This window comes from Schistocerca serialis, chromosome 2 (assembly GCF_023864345.2).
Source record: "Schistocerca serialis cubense isolate TAMUIC-IGC-003099 chromosome 2, iqSchSeri2.2, whole genome shotgun sequence".
In the NCBI taxonomy this organism is placed as follows: domain Eukaryota; kingdom Metazoa; phylum Arthropoda; class Insecta; order Orthoptera; family Acrididae; genus Schistocerca; species Schistocerca serialis.
The window spans coordinates 638,368,259-638,380,892 of NC_064639.1; positions in this window are offsets into that span (position 1 = coordinate 638,368,259).

A 12,634-nucleotide genomic window follows, 5' to 3' on the forward strand; every position below is an offset into this window, starting at 1 on the left:
TAAGTATGTAATACTGATAGTCGTTACGTAATCGTGCATCTAACAAGCAAGAATGTACAAATAACAACACTGTGTCGTCTGTTCACTATAACTATGTATTCGTAATTTCTGTTTAAAAATGTTTCCTAGGTTCTAGACTGGATAGTTAACTTCAAAACATTGTTACATGTTAACAGTTTCTCAGTGTGACAAATTGTACTAGTAGCATGAAGTGAAAAGTTTTATTGCAAAGATTAAGTTAAAAAACAGATCATCTTTCAATAAACGGTTTTACATGTGAAATGTGGTGTAAACCTTTACTCTTCCTAGTACGCAGAGTTTCAACTTCAACGCAATTATCATGTGGTATACGTCGGATTCTGTAAGGTCCATTGTAAACTAGAAAGAATTTGTGACTCAAGTGTTTCTTCTTATGTGACAATGACTGAGCTTTAATGAGAACTTTCGGACCAATATATAATTTCTTTGCATTTGCTTTACCGTGTACTTTTCTCCTTTTGTCTGCTGCAGATTTTTATTTTTAATAGCCAAATCAATTATGTCTTTGTGTCGAAGTTTACGTGTATTCGGAAAAGATACAAGCTCTCTGATTCTGTTTGGTGGCTCTTCATTCTTCAGTACAAGAAGAGGTGGTAAAGCAATGGAGTCATGAGGCATCTCATTCAGCACGTTTTGAAATAAGTGTAAATATCTGTCCCAATACTGATGCTTTCTGTGACAATAAAGTCTGCAAAGTTTATTGATTTCTTTCATAATCCGTTCAGACGGGTTACAATGTGGTGAGTACAATGAAATAAAAACAGGTTTGATTTTATGATTCCGAAGCTTGCGTGACCAAACAGCAGACCTGAATTGCGGTTCGTTATCTCAAATGACTTTACTAACGTGTCCAACTTCACGTAAGAAATTTTTAACAAAGGCGTTGGGTACAGAACGTCCAGTGGCTTTACGTAACGGAGTGAAAGAAACAAATTTTGAAGTAAGTTCAACAGCGACTAGAACGTACGAAAATCCATTAGATGTTCTGACAAGGGGTCCCAAGAGATCAACAGCAGCAAATTCTTTTAATTTAGAAGGAATGATGGGAAACGACGGAGCACGATGTAAGACAGTAGATGGTTTAGCCTTTTGACAAAGTTTACAAATACACAAGACTCTTCGAATTCTCTTTTCCATATTGTTAAAATAACAAGTCGTCCGAAGAATATGATAACATTTTCGTGGACCAAAATGTGCATAGCTGAAATGAATGTACCAAATGAGCTTATTAACAAAATCGTCAGGAATGCAAAGTACGCATAGCTTGTCATCAACAGTGCAGCGTTTGAACAGTATATTGTTTCTATCCAGATAATAATGCCGAATCTGTGTGTGTGTCTTTTCATGTCATTTACTTTTGATGTCTTTCCAAATTGGATCTTTATCTTGTTCAAGAGCAATGTCCTTTAAAGATGTGGTGATGAAGTTTTCAAAGGCGACTTTCTGAATGTAAAGAATACTGAAATTTTTCTCGAGGTTGCCTTCGGTGTTACTTTTCTCAAGCCCAGCCGGTGCGCGTGACAGTGCGTCCGCAACAATGTTCTCCTTGCCGAGAGTGTAGACTATTGTGAAGTGGAATTCTTGCAGAAACAAATGCCCAACGTTTTAACCTGTCATGATTTAATTTTGAAGACATAAGAAATTGTAATGCACGATGATCATTGTATACTTTTACGTGCTTACCAGAAAGAAAGAAACGGAATTTGTTAAATACCCAAACGATAGCTAAAGCTTCTAATTCAGTAACAGAATAATTTTTTTCAGGTTTTTTTAGCACTTGGATAGCAAAAGCAATGGTTTTCTGAACAGTAGTGTCATTTTCTATGGCTTCTTGAAATAAATGGGCACCAAGACCGACTTTAGAAGAATCCGTGCTAAGGCAGAAATCTTGTGACAGATCTGGATGAGCTAGTGTTGGCGCGTTAAGTAACGCTTCTTTCAAAGAATTGAATACCAACTGTGCTTGTTCGTCCCAGTTCCAAATAGTATTTTTTCCAGTGAGAGAACAAAGTTTTGGTGTAACTAGAATTTGCATATACAGAAACCGACGGTAAAAATTTACGAGACCTAGAAAACTGCGGACTTGTTTTTTTGTGGTTGGAACTGGAATGTCTCTGATTGCTTCTAACTTTTCAGGATCTGGCTGAATGCCTTCAGAAGAAATAATATGTCCCCAAAACTTCACCTTTGTCCTACCGAATTCAAACATTTCCAAGTTAACAATAATTCCAGAATCTGCAAAAATATGTAACACGCTGTTGAGGATGCGATTGTGTTCTTCCCATGAGGCTTCTGCTATCAGAATATCGTCCACATATAAGGTGATGTGACGTTTTAAGAACTCAGGTAATATGGAATTCAGCCCACGAATGAAAGCTGCCGAAGAAATGTTCAAACCAAACGGAAGTTTCCGAAACTGATAACAAACGACGAAACAAAAGAAAGCTGTGTATTTTCTACATTCTGGATGAAGTTAGATCTGATAAAAGCTGGATCTGAGATCAATAGAAGACAACACTTTTACACCATTAAAATTTTGAAGAAGTTCTTCCAACGTTTGCGGCCTGTCTGTTTCAGGAATGATGATAGTATTGAGTTGTCTCTAATCTAAGACAAGCCTGATTGATCCATTTTTCTTCTCAACAACATGTAATGGATTGTTGTATGAGCTTACTGCAGGCTCAATAATGCCCTCGTCAAGCATAGATTGTATTTCTGTTCTAACACGGTCCCTATAATGTGCTGGAATTATGTATGGTCTAACACAAAATTTAGTATGCTTACGAACACGAAATTGGTATTGAAATCCCTTGATTGTTCCTGTTTTGTGAGTAAAAACTGTGGAATGTGCTTGTAAAATCTCAAAAAGGTCTTGCCTATCAGTGTCATTACAATTCTCAATTGTCTGAATTTTATTCTGAATTAACTCATTAGTAACAAATGCGCCGTCGATATCATCCCTGTCACTACTTGCAGAGTGATTGTTAGCGTCAAGTTCCGTCGAAAATTCCGAACTGTTGTCTAACAGAAGGTAAAGCCAACTAATTTCTTCGTCATGGTTTGAGAGCCAATCTTCAAATTTCAAAGCTATTGACTTACGTTCTTTCTCTAAACTTATTTCAGCATCGTGAAAGTTTAAGATTGCTTTGTATTCATCCAAAAAGTCTACTCCCAATATAATTTCCGTCGACAATAATGGAACAATAAGAAAGTTCATAGAGAAGCTGTGGCTTTGACAAAAGAATTCTAAGTTGGTTTGTTGGCGTACATCTACACTTTTTCCAAAGATTGCACCTTGTAATTCAATCTTACGTAACGGAAGTTAAGGCAATCGTTCGATTTGTTGGATTTGCTAAAGGCTGTTTCACTAATTACTGAAATGAGACTGCCAGAGTCAAGTACTTCGGTAAATTTTACGTCATTTACTGTAATTTGAATCAAAGGATATGCAATGTTGTTCTGTTTTACGTCGTGTTCCTGGAGTAAGATGTCCCTAATGTCTTCCATTTTTACGTAATTACTAGCTACGGCAGCTGCGTCGTCAGTTTCATAAGTACTTTTTGTGGCTGCCAGCGGTATGAGTCATTGCCTATTGTCTCTCTGATGGCGCGCGTCGTTATTGGGATTTGGAGACGTAACTTCTACAAATTCACCGTGACGAGAGGACCCTGCCCTGTTTGAATCTCGCCAGTTCTGATGCAATTCAGGTCTGTCGTTACGATCATATAGTCTGTCGTCATGTCGGTAGATTCCATAGTTTCTTTCTTGTCGGTCACGTGGTGGAGAATTTCTCCCTGAATCGTAACTGCGCGCTGGACCGTTGCGTCTGAAGTTATTCTGTCTCCCTTGATAATAATTATTTTGGTTCCCATATTGTCTGTTTCTCTGATTGTCTCTGTGATAGTCATTACTGGGGAGAGGTGATCTTTCCCTGTAATTATTACTACTCTGCCAACGGTTGTCATATGGGTGGTGTCTGTTTTGGTCACGATTTACGTTGTAAGAATAGCCTTGTCGTGTCCATTTATTATTTCTGTCATCGCGGAATTATGACGGATGTGACCTGCAATTGTTGTGCTCCTGTTTTCGCGTTCCGCGATTGTCATTGTCAATTTCCAATTCTTGTAACAGTCCCTGAAAAGCTTCAGTGTCATCTTTGCAACGTCCTGCCAAAATAATATGTCGTAAATGTTCAGGCAATTTGATTAAGCAAATGCGGATGAGTTCTGAGGGACTTTAAGGGTTTGACAGGTACTGATTCTTGTGCAACATGTCTTCAAAATATTTCACAAGACTGGAAAATTCAGATTGTTCGAAGTGTTTCGTCATTATGATGCTATGTTTTACTCGGTCTTGTGTAGTTTGAGACCAATATGCTGAGAGGAAGGCATGATAAAATTCTCCTTCACTGTGACAGTCGTGAATGTCAGATCGCATTCTTTCAGCTGGTTCATTCTCTAAGTAGCCACACATAAACTCTAATCTGTGCTCTAATGACCAGCTGGGAGGAAAACAATGAGAGAATTGATGGAGCCATGCTTGTGGATGAATGTCGTTGCCAGAACTCTTAAATGTTTTGAATTTACGTGTAGTAATGAACAGCTTATAGTCAAAATCATCGCGTCGGCGAGTAGCATATCGGTCATTGTTACGTCGTGTCGGCGGTTCCATCTCAAAATTCGGTGCACCTTGCCAATTTCTTTCATAATTTCCGAAATGCCCTGTGTTATTATTTTGTGGCTTTTCCGTATTTCTAAGTCCCTCTTCGCGTGTTGGAGCGCGAGTGTCCTCTGAAATACGTAATTTTTGTATTATTTGTGCCAACTGATCTTGTACTTCCCGAATTTCTCTTTTGTGTTGCATATTAATTTGATTCTGATTTTGTTTGAATTTCTTAATCTGTTCATACTCTTCTGTGTTAGTGATGGCTACAGGTCTTGTGTCATTCAGATCATCATCTATCTTTGCAGATAAGTTAGTGAACTGATCCGAAATTTCGGCTACTTTCTCCGATAGTGTACTTATTTCCTCAGTGTGTTTTTCTGAACCAAGTTTCAGAGTGTCCATTTGTGTTGAAATCGTATCTACTGTGTCCTCTAAGTTTTCCTGAGTTTTTGCAAGTTGCGTAACCGAATCGGTAGATGCAACTGAGTCAATTTTAGCTTGCAAGGTCTCATGATTTTCATGAACAATAGTTTGCAGTTCTTTTATGGCTGCCTCGTGATTCTGTAATGTATTTTCATGCCGCGAAAAAATAGATTGAAAATGCTCACAAACTTGTGTTTTTACGTCATTACAGACTTTTTGACATTTCGATTTGATTTTATGTAACTCAGTAGTTAAATCTTCACGTGTTTGTTCAAGCGTATGTTCCACTGCGTCTAACTTTTGAAGCTTATGTTCCATTGCGTCTAACTGTTGCTGTGTTTGTCTCTGGTGTTGTTCCATTGTGTCTAACTTTTGAAGATTTTGTTCCATTGTGTCTAACTTTTGTAGCCTTTGTCTCATTTGTTGCATTAACTGTAATAACAATGCACTGGTGTCTGAAACATGTTCCTCAGTGCTTTTCGGCAGTGAAGCTGCACCGGCAACATTCACATTTTGACAAGCAGAAAATGTGTCTTGACTTACTTGAGAAAACGGTGAGGACCCAAAACCTGAATCTGCAGTATTTGCAAGATTGTGTCCTGTCATTCCCGATTTCTGGGGCGGGCTGTTGCCAACCGATCGATCGATAATGCTTTCCAGTTCACTAATTGTTTCACTGTCTACACCATTGTTTGCCGCCAGCTCCATTTCCCTATGCATAGTTACCAAATTACTATGTTGAACATTAGTTAATTCACTACATTGTGGCGCTAACAACTGCTTTCGTCTTCACTGTCATTTCTCAGTTTACTTTGGAGCCTAGTATTACGTTTTTCACACGCCATAATTGTCACAATATTTCACACGATAACACAGAAAAGCACAATTTGAAGAGCAAAAATAAGAAAACACATTAACATAGCGCTGAAAATAATATCTAGTTAATCGCAAGCGCAGCTGCAAAATACTTGATGCAAATCTACATGCATGCTACAACTATTTTACTGTACAACAATGAAAGACCGCAACTACAAATGAAATTCTCTCTACAATTACGCGCTAGCAATAAACAAAAGCTACACTAATTACACAAACTACAAAAAAAAACCAGAAGATTCCAGTGAGGTATCCACGGCTAAGGGTCGACAAATGAAATGTCCCCTTTGAACAATTATACATGCCTGTGCTTAAACTGACACACAATATTTTTAGCGCAACGCAATCTGACTTTCAAAAATCCGTACAAAAGAATGGACCTGACTAACATTAACGTATATAGTTGTTGTTGTCTTCAGTCCTGAGACTGGTTTGATGGAGCTCTCCATGCTACTCTATCCTGTGCAAGCTTCTTCATCTCCCAGTACTTACTGCAACCTACATCCTTCTGAATCTGCTTAGTGTATTCATCTCTTGGTCTCCCTCTACGATTTTTACCCTCCACGCTGCCCTTCAATGCTAAACTTGTGATCCCTTGATGCCCCAGAACATGTCCTACCAACCGGTCCCTTCTTCTTGTCAAGTTGTGCCACAAACTCCTCTTCTCCCCAATTCTATCCAATACCTCCTCATTAGTTATGTGATCTACCCATCTAATCATCAGCATTCTTCTGTAGCACCACATTTCGAAAGCTTCTATTCTCTTCTTGTCCAAACTATTTATCGTCCATGTTTCACTTCTATACATGGCTACACTCTATACAAATACTTTCAGAAACGACTTCCTCACACTTAAATCTATACTCGATGTTAACAAATTTCTCTTCTTCAGGAACGCTTTCCTTGCCATTGCCAGTCTACATTTTATATCGTTTCTACTTCGACCATCATCAGTTATTTTGCTCCCCAAATAGCAAAACTCCTTTACTACTCTAAGTGTCTCATTTCCTAATCTAATTCCCTCAGCGTCACCCGACTTAATTCGACTACATTCCATTATCCTCGTTTTGCTTTTGTTGATGTTCATCTTATACCCTCCTTTCAAGACACTGTCCATTCCGTTCAACTGCTCTTCCAAGTCCTTTGCTGAGTCTGACAGAATTACAATGTCATCAGCGAACCTCAACGTTTTTATTTCTTCTCCATGGACTTTGATACCTACTCTGAATTTTCCTTTTGTTTCCTTTACTGCTTGCTCAATATACAGATTGAATAACATCGGGGACAGGCTACAACCCTGTCTCACTCCCTTCCCAAGCGCTGCTTCCCATTCACGCCCCTCGACTCTTTATAACTGGCATCTGGTTTCTGTACAAATTGTCAATAGCCTTTCGCTCCCTGTATTTTACCCCTGCCACCTTTAGAATTTGAAAGAGAGTATTCCAGTCAACATTGTCAAAAGCTTTATCTAAGTCTACAAATGCTAGAAACGTAGGTTTGCCTTTCCTTAATCTATTTTCGAAGATAAGTCTTAGGGTCAGTATCACATCGCGTGTTCCAACATTTCCACGGAATCCAAACTGATCTTCCCCGAGGTCAGTTTCTACCAGTTTTTCCATTCGTCTGTAAAGAATTCGTGTTAGTATTTTGCAGCTGTGACTTATTAAACTGATAGTTCGGTCATTTTCACATCTGTCAACACCTGCTTTCATTTGGATTGGAATTATTATATTCTTCTTGAAGTCTGAGGGAATTTCGCCTGTCTCATACATCTTGCTCACCAGATGGTAGTGTTTTGTCGGGACTGGCTCTCCCAAGGCCGTCAGTAGTTCCAATGGAATGTTGTCTACTCCCGGGTACTTGTTTCGACTCAGGTCTTTCAGTGCTCTGTCAAACCCTTCACGCAGTATCGTATCTCCCATTTCATTTTCATCTACATCCTCTTCCATTTCCGTAATATTGTCCTCAAGTACATCGCCCTTGTATAGACCCTCTATATACTCCTTCCACTTTTCTGCTTTCCCTTCTTTGCTTAGAACTGGGTTTTCCATCTGAGCTCTTGATATTCATACAAGTGGCTCTCTTTTCTCCAAAGGCCTCTTTAATTTTCCTGTAGTCAGTATCTATCTTACCCTTAGTGAGATAAGCCTCTACATCCTTACATTTGTCCTCTAGCCATCCCTGCTTAGCCATTTTGCACTTCCTGTCGATCTCATTTTTGAGACGTTTGTATTCCCTTTTGCCTGCTTCATTTACTGCGTTTTTATAGTTTCTCCTTTCATCAATTAAATTCAATATTTCTTCTGTTACCCAAGGATTTCTACTAGCCCTCGTCTTTTTACCTACTTGATCCTCTGCTGCCTTCACTACTTCATCCCTCAGAGCTACCCATTCTTCTTCTACTGTATTTATTTCCCCCATTCCTGTCAATTGTTCCCTTATGCTCTCCCTGAAACTCTGTGCAACCTATACGTTTCACAAATCACTTACCTCACAAAAATCTCCGTTACTCGAACTACTGCAATACAGCGAGCGCCACTACTGCCAGCTAAATAAAAGATTCAAACTACTGAAGGCACTAACTACTGATAGACATGCTTAGCAAATGAAAGATTTTGATAGAGAACAAACAATGTATTTACCTTAATAGCGTTCAAAAGTCATAATATATATATCAGTCCATAAATCCAATATTACAAATTTACTCCTTCTGATGGACACACGTCCAGATCGTCCGCTTTCAAAATTCCGCCATCTCTCTCACCACATCCACCACTGCTGGCGGCTCACCTCCAACTGCGCAACGCTACGCGCTGTTAACATACAGCTGCCCAACACTACAATGGCAGACAACAATGCAAACTAGCCACAGACTGCACACAGCACAGCCAGTGATTTTCATACAGAGCGCTACGTGGCGTTACCAATAAGAAAACCTAAACAGCCTACTTACAAAATCCGTATCAGTCCATTTTCGAGCGAGCACTGCAAAGGGAACAGTGTGTAGGGAACATCAGGAGTCAGGTATCTCGCAGACAGCAATTGGTCGTAGCGACACATAAAGCTACACTTCTTGAACGGGTTCAACAACAAAGGAACTGGACAGTAACTGGCTGATAGCGTATGGAGTGGTGGGACGAGTCGCGGCTTTCCCTCTCTTCAAATAGTGCAAGGCATCGCTGCACAGAGAGCCCAATGAGATACAAGGTGATTCTATGATGTTTAGCATGCGTTTTTCGTAGAATTATACGGAGTAACGTGTTCAGGGCATTGTGGCCATTAACAGGGATATTTGTTTCAAAATTGTCGGTGAGGAAGTGTAGCTTCTTCTTCTGCTGATTCGTGGCGAGTATGCTGTGAACACTCCCTTCTTCGTGGATGACCACAGTTCCGAGTTTGATGAACACCCAGGTATATTTACTAGTACATTTATCTTTATTCATGGTCCATCATCCACCAAACAAAATGGACCGTTTTTGACATTACATATTTTTTTACAATTCTTACATGAGAAATTTTTATTGGATCGTAGCATATATTCACAATTTTACAATTACATATCGTTAGACTGATATATTAGAGAAATTTGTCTTAGCCGGCCGGAGTCGCCGTGCGGTTCTAGGAGATACAATCTGGAACCAAGAGACCGCTACGGACACTAGTTCGAATCCTGCCTCGGGCGTGGATATGTGTGATGTCCTTAGGTTAGTTAGGTTTAATTAGTTCTAAGTTCTAGGCGACTGATGATCTCAGAAGTTAAGTCGCATAGTGCTCAGAGCCAATTGAAACATTTTTAAATTTATCTTAAAAGTATTTGATTTGGAAGTAAAAAACAGAAGATAGCATAAAATATGAAAGATGCCACTATCAGTGCTACTCCAAATGCGAGGGATTCGGTAATACACTTCGAGCTACTCGCCTCTACGTGGCATACTGATATCTAATCCTAGAGATTGACTGTAGGGAACCTTCTCCGAATGAAAGTCGTGTAGCTTGCATACGTCTGTCTTCTATTCTAATTTAAACTAAGGCCTTGTATCGTACTATATGTGTGGTTAATGGTTTTCTTTTAGAAGCAGGCTAGTGATCCAGTGGTATTACTTCTAAAATATATCTATTACAGGTTTAACGATCCTGTTAGGGCTCACCCTGGAACGATTACATTTAGTTATAGTTTACAGATGTTTCACCTAGGTGTTCCCTCATTTAGGAGTTGATAGGCGTCAAAATATAAGTGCTGTGTGCCCCTTTTTGTTTCCACTGCACCTTTCATTAATTCTAAGCTGCCACTGTCAGAGTCAGTGTTTTCGTTCTGTTGAGTGTCGGATAATTTGCATGGGTCAGGTTCATCTCGCATAACTGCCTCTGTGGTTTGTCTGTTTGTTTCTATGCTTTCGGCATATTCACTCTACTACAAAAAAGATTTGTCTATGGCCTGAAATCTCATAGACTGGAGTAGGATCGTCTTCAGTGATGAGTCCCGCTTTGAATTGAGCCCCAATGACCAGTGAAGATGTGTCTGGAGACGTCCCGGACAGCGATGGGATATCAACCTGATTGTCGCCTGCTATACGGCCCATAAAGCAGGAGTGATGATTTGGGATGTCATTTCTTTTCATAGCTGGACACCTTTGGTTGTCATCCGTAACACCCTTATAGTACAGCGGTACGTCAGGAATAGTTTTGATCCCTTCTTGGCAAACCATCCTCGGCTTACATTTCAGCAAGATAATGCCCACTAACAAACGGCAAGAGTTTCTATGGATTGTCTTCCTGCTTGACAAATTCTGCCTTGTCCAGCAAGGACCGCGGATCTCTCCGCAATTGAGAACAGTTGTAGCATTATGGGCAGGGACCAATAACGCACTCGGGATTTTGAAGATTTAATGCGCCAGTTGTACAGAATTTGGCATGATATCCCTCAGGAGGGCATATAGTAACTCAGTAAGCCAAATAACTGCTTGCGTAAGGGTCAGACGTGGACCAATGCTTTTCGACTTGCCCGGTTTGTGAAGCTCTTTCGCTTGAATAAATCATCAAATCTTTCTGAAATCATCATCGTCTGTTTATGCGTACATGTACATCACATCTACGGATTTCCGTCCCATTCGGATAACTCCTTAATGTCGGGAAAAAAGAAGCAAATTCCACGGCCCTTAAGACTTGTTGCCCACACACTCGCCACAGTTGTAGTTGGCGCTTATAGCTTAATATGACCCCGTAGTTTCCTTTATTTTTGCTGGTCTGCCCCCTTTCAGCCAGTGTGTCACTGACCGATTGTTATGCTAATCGCGCATATTCCAAGCACTAAGCACGGTTCTTGGACTGATATGGTGCCGATAGCCCCTAGTAGTCCCAGCAGAACACTTCTTTTATCTCGCCATCAACGGTTCTGATCTATGTGCGACAAGAGTTTGTGCACTCACGTGCACGCGTTAACATACACTGAAGTGACAGAAGCCACGCGATAGCGAAATGGCGATATACAGATGGTGGTAGTGTCACGTACACGAGGTATAACAATGCAGTACATTGGCAGAGCTGTCATTTGTACTCAGGTGATTCACGTGAAAGGGTTCCCGACGTGAATAAGGCCTCACGACGGGAATTAACAGACTTGGAATGCGGAGTGGTGGTTGGAGCTAGACACGTAGAAAAATCCATTCCGCAAATCGTTGGGGGAATTCAGTGTGACAAGATCCACAGTGTCAAGAGCATGCCGAGAATACCAAATATTAGACGTTACTTCTCATCACGGGCAACGCAGTGGCCGACGACCTTCACTTAACCACAGAGAGCAGCAGTGTTGGCGTAGAGTTGTCAGTACTAACAGACATGCAACAATGAGTGAAATAACAGCAGAAATCAATGTGAGACGTACGACGAACTTATTCGTTAGGACAGTGCGGCAAAATTCAGCGTTAATGGGCTCTGGCAGTAGATAACCGATGCGAGTGTCTTTGCTAACGGATCCACATGGTCTGCAAAGCCTCTCCTGGGCTCGTGACTGTCGGTTGGACCTTAGACGACTGATTAATGTGGCCTTTGTGTGATGAGTCCAGATTTCAGTTGGAAAGAGCTGATAGTAGGGTTCGAGAGTGGTGCTGGCCTCACGAAGCCGTGGACAAAAGTTGTCAACAAGGCACTGCAAACTCGTGGTGGCTCCGTAATGGTGTGGGTTACGTCTACGTGAAACAGATGACGCCATTTCCAGCCATACATGGACTTCACGTTTCCACATAACGATGGAATTTTTGTGGATGACAATGCGCCATGTCACCGGGCCACAGCTGTTCGCGTTTGGTTTGAAAGTGCTGCACAAGTCGAGCGAATTATTGGGCCACCCAGATCACCCGACATGAATTCCATAGAATATTTATGGGACTTAATCGAGAGATCACTCGTGCACAAAATCCTCCAACAGCAACACTTTCCCAATTATGGACAACTTCAGAGGTAGCATGTGTCAATATCTCTGCATGGACCTTCCAATGACTTGTTTACACCATACCATTTCGATTTCTACAATTTGCCGGGCAAGACTTTTGTCTCCTCAATTAGTACTGAGCCGAGCAAGGCACGCTGAACGTTCCTATAGCCTGGAGTAGAAATTCGAAAGTGTTGGTGTTGA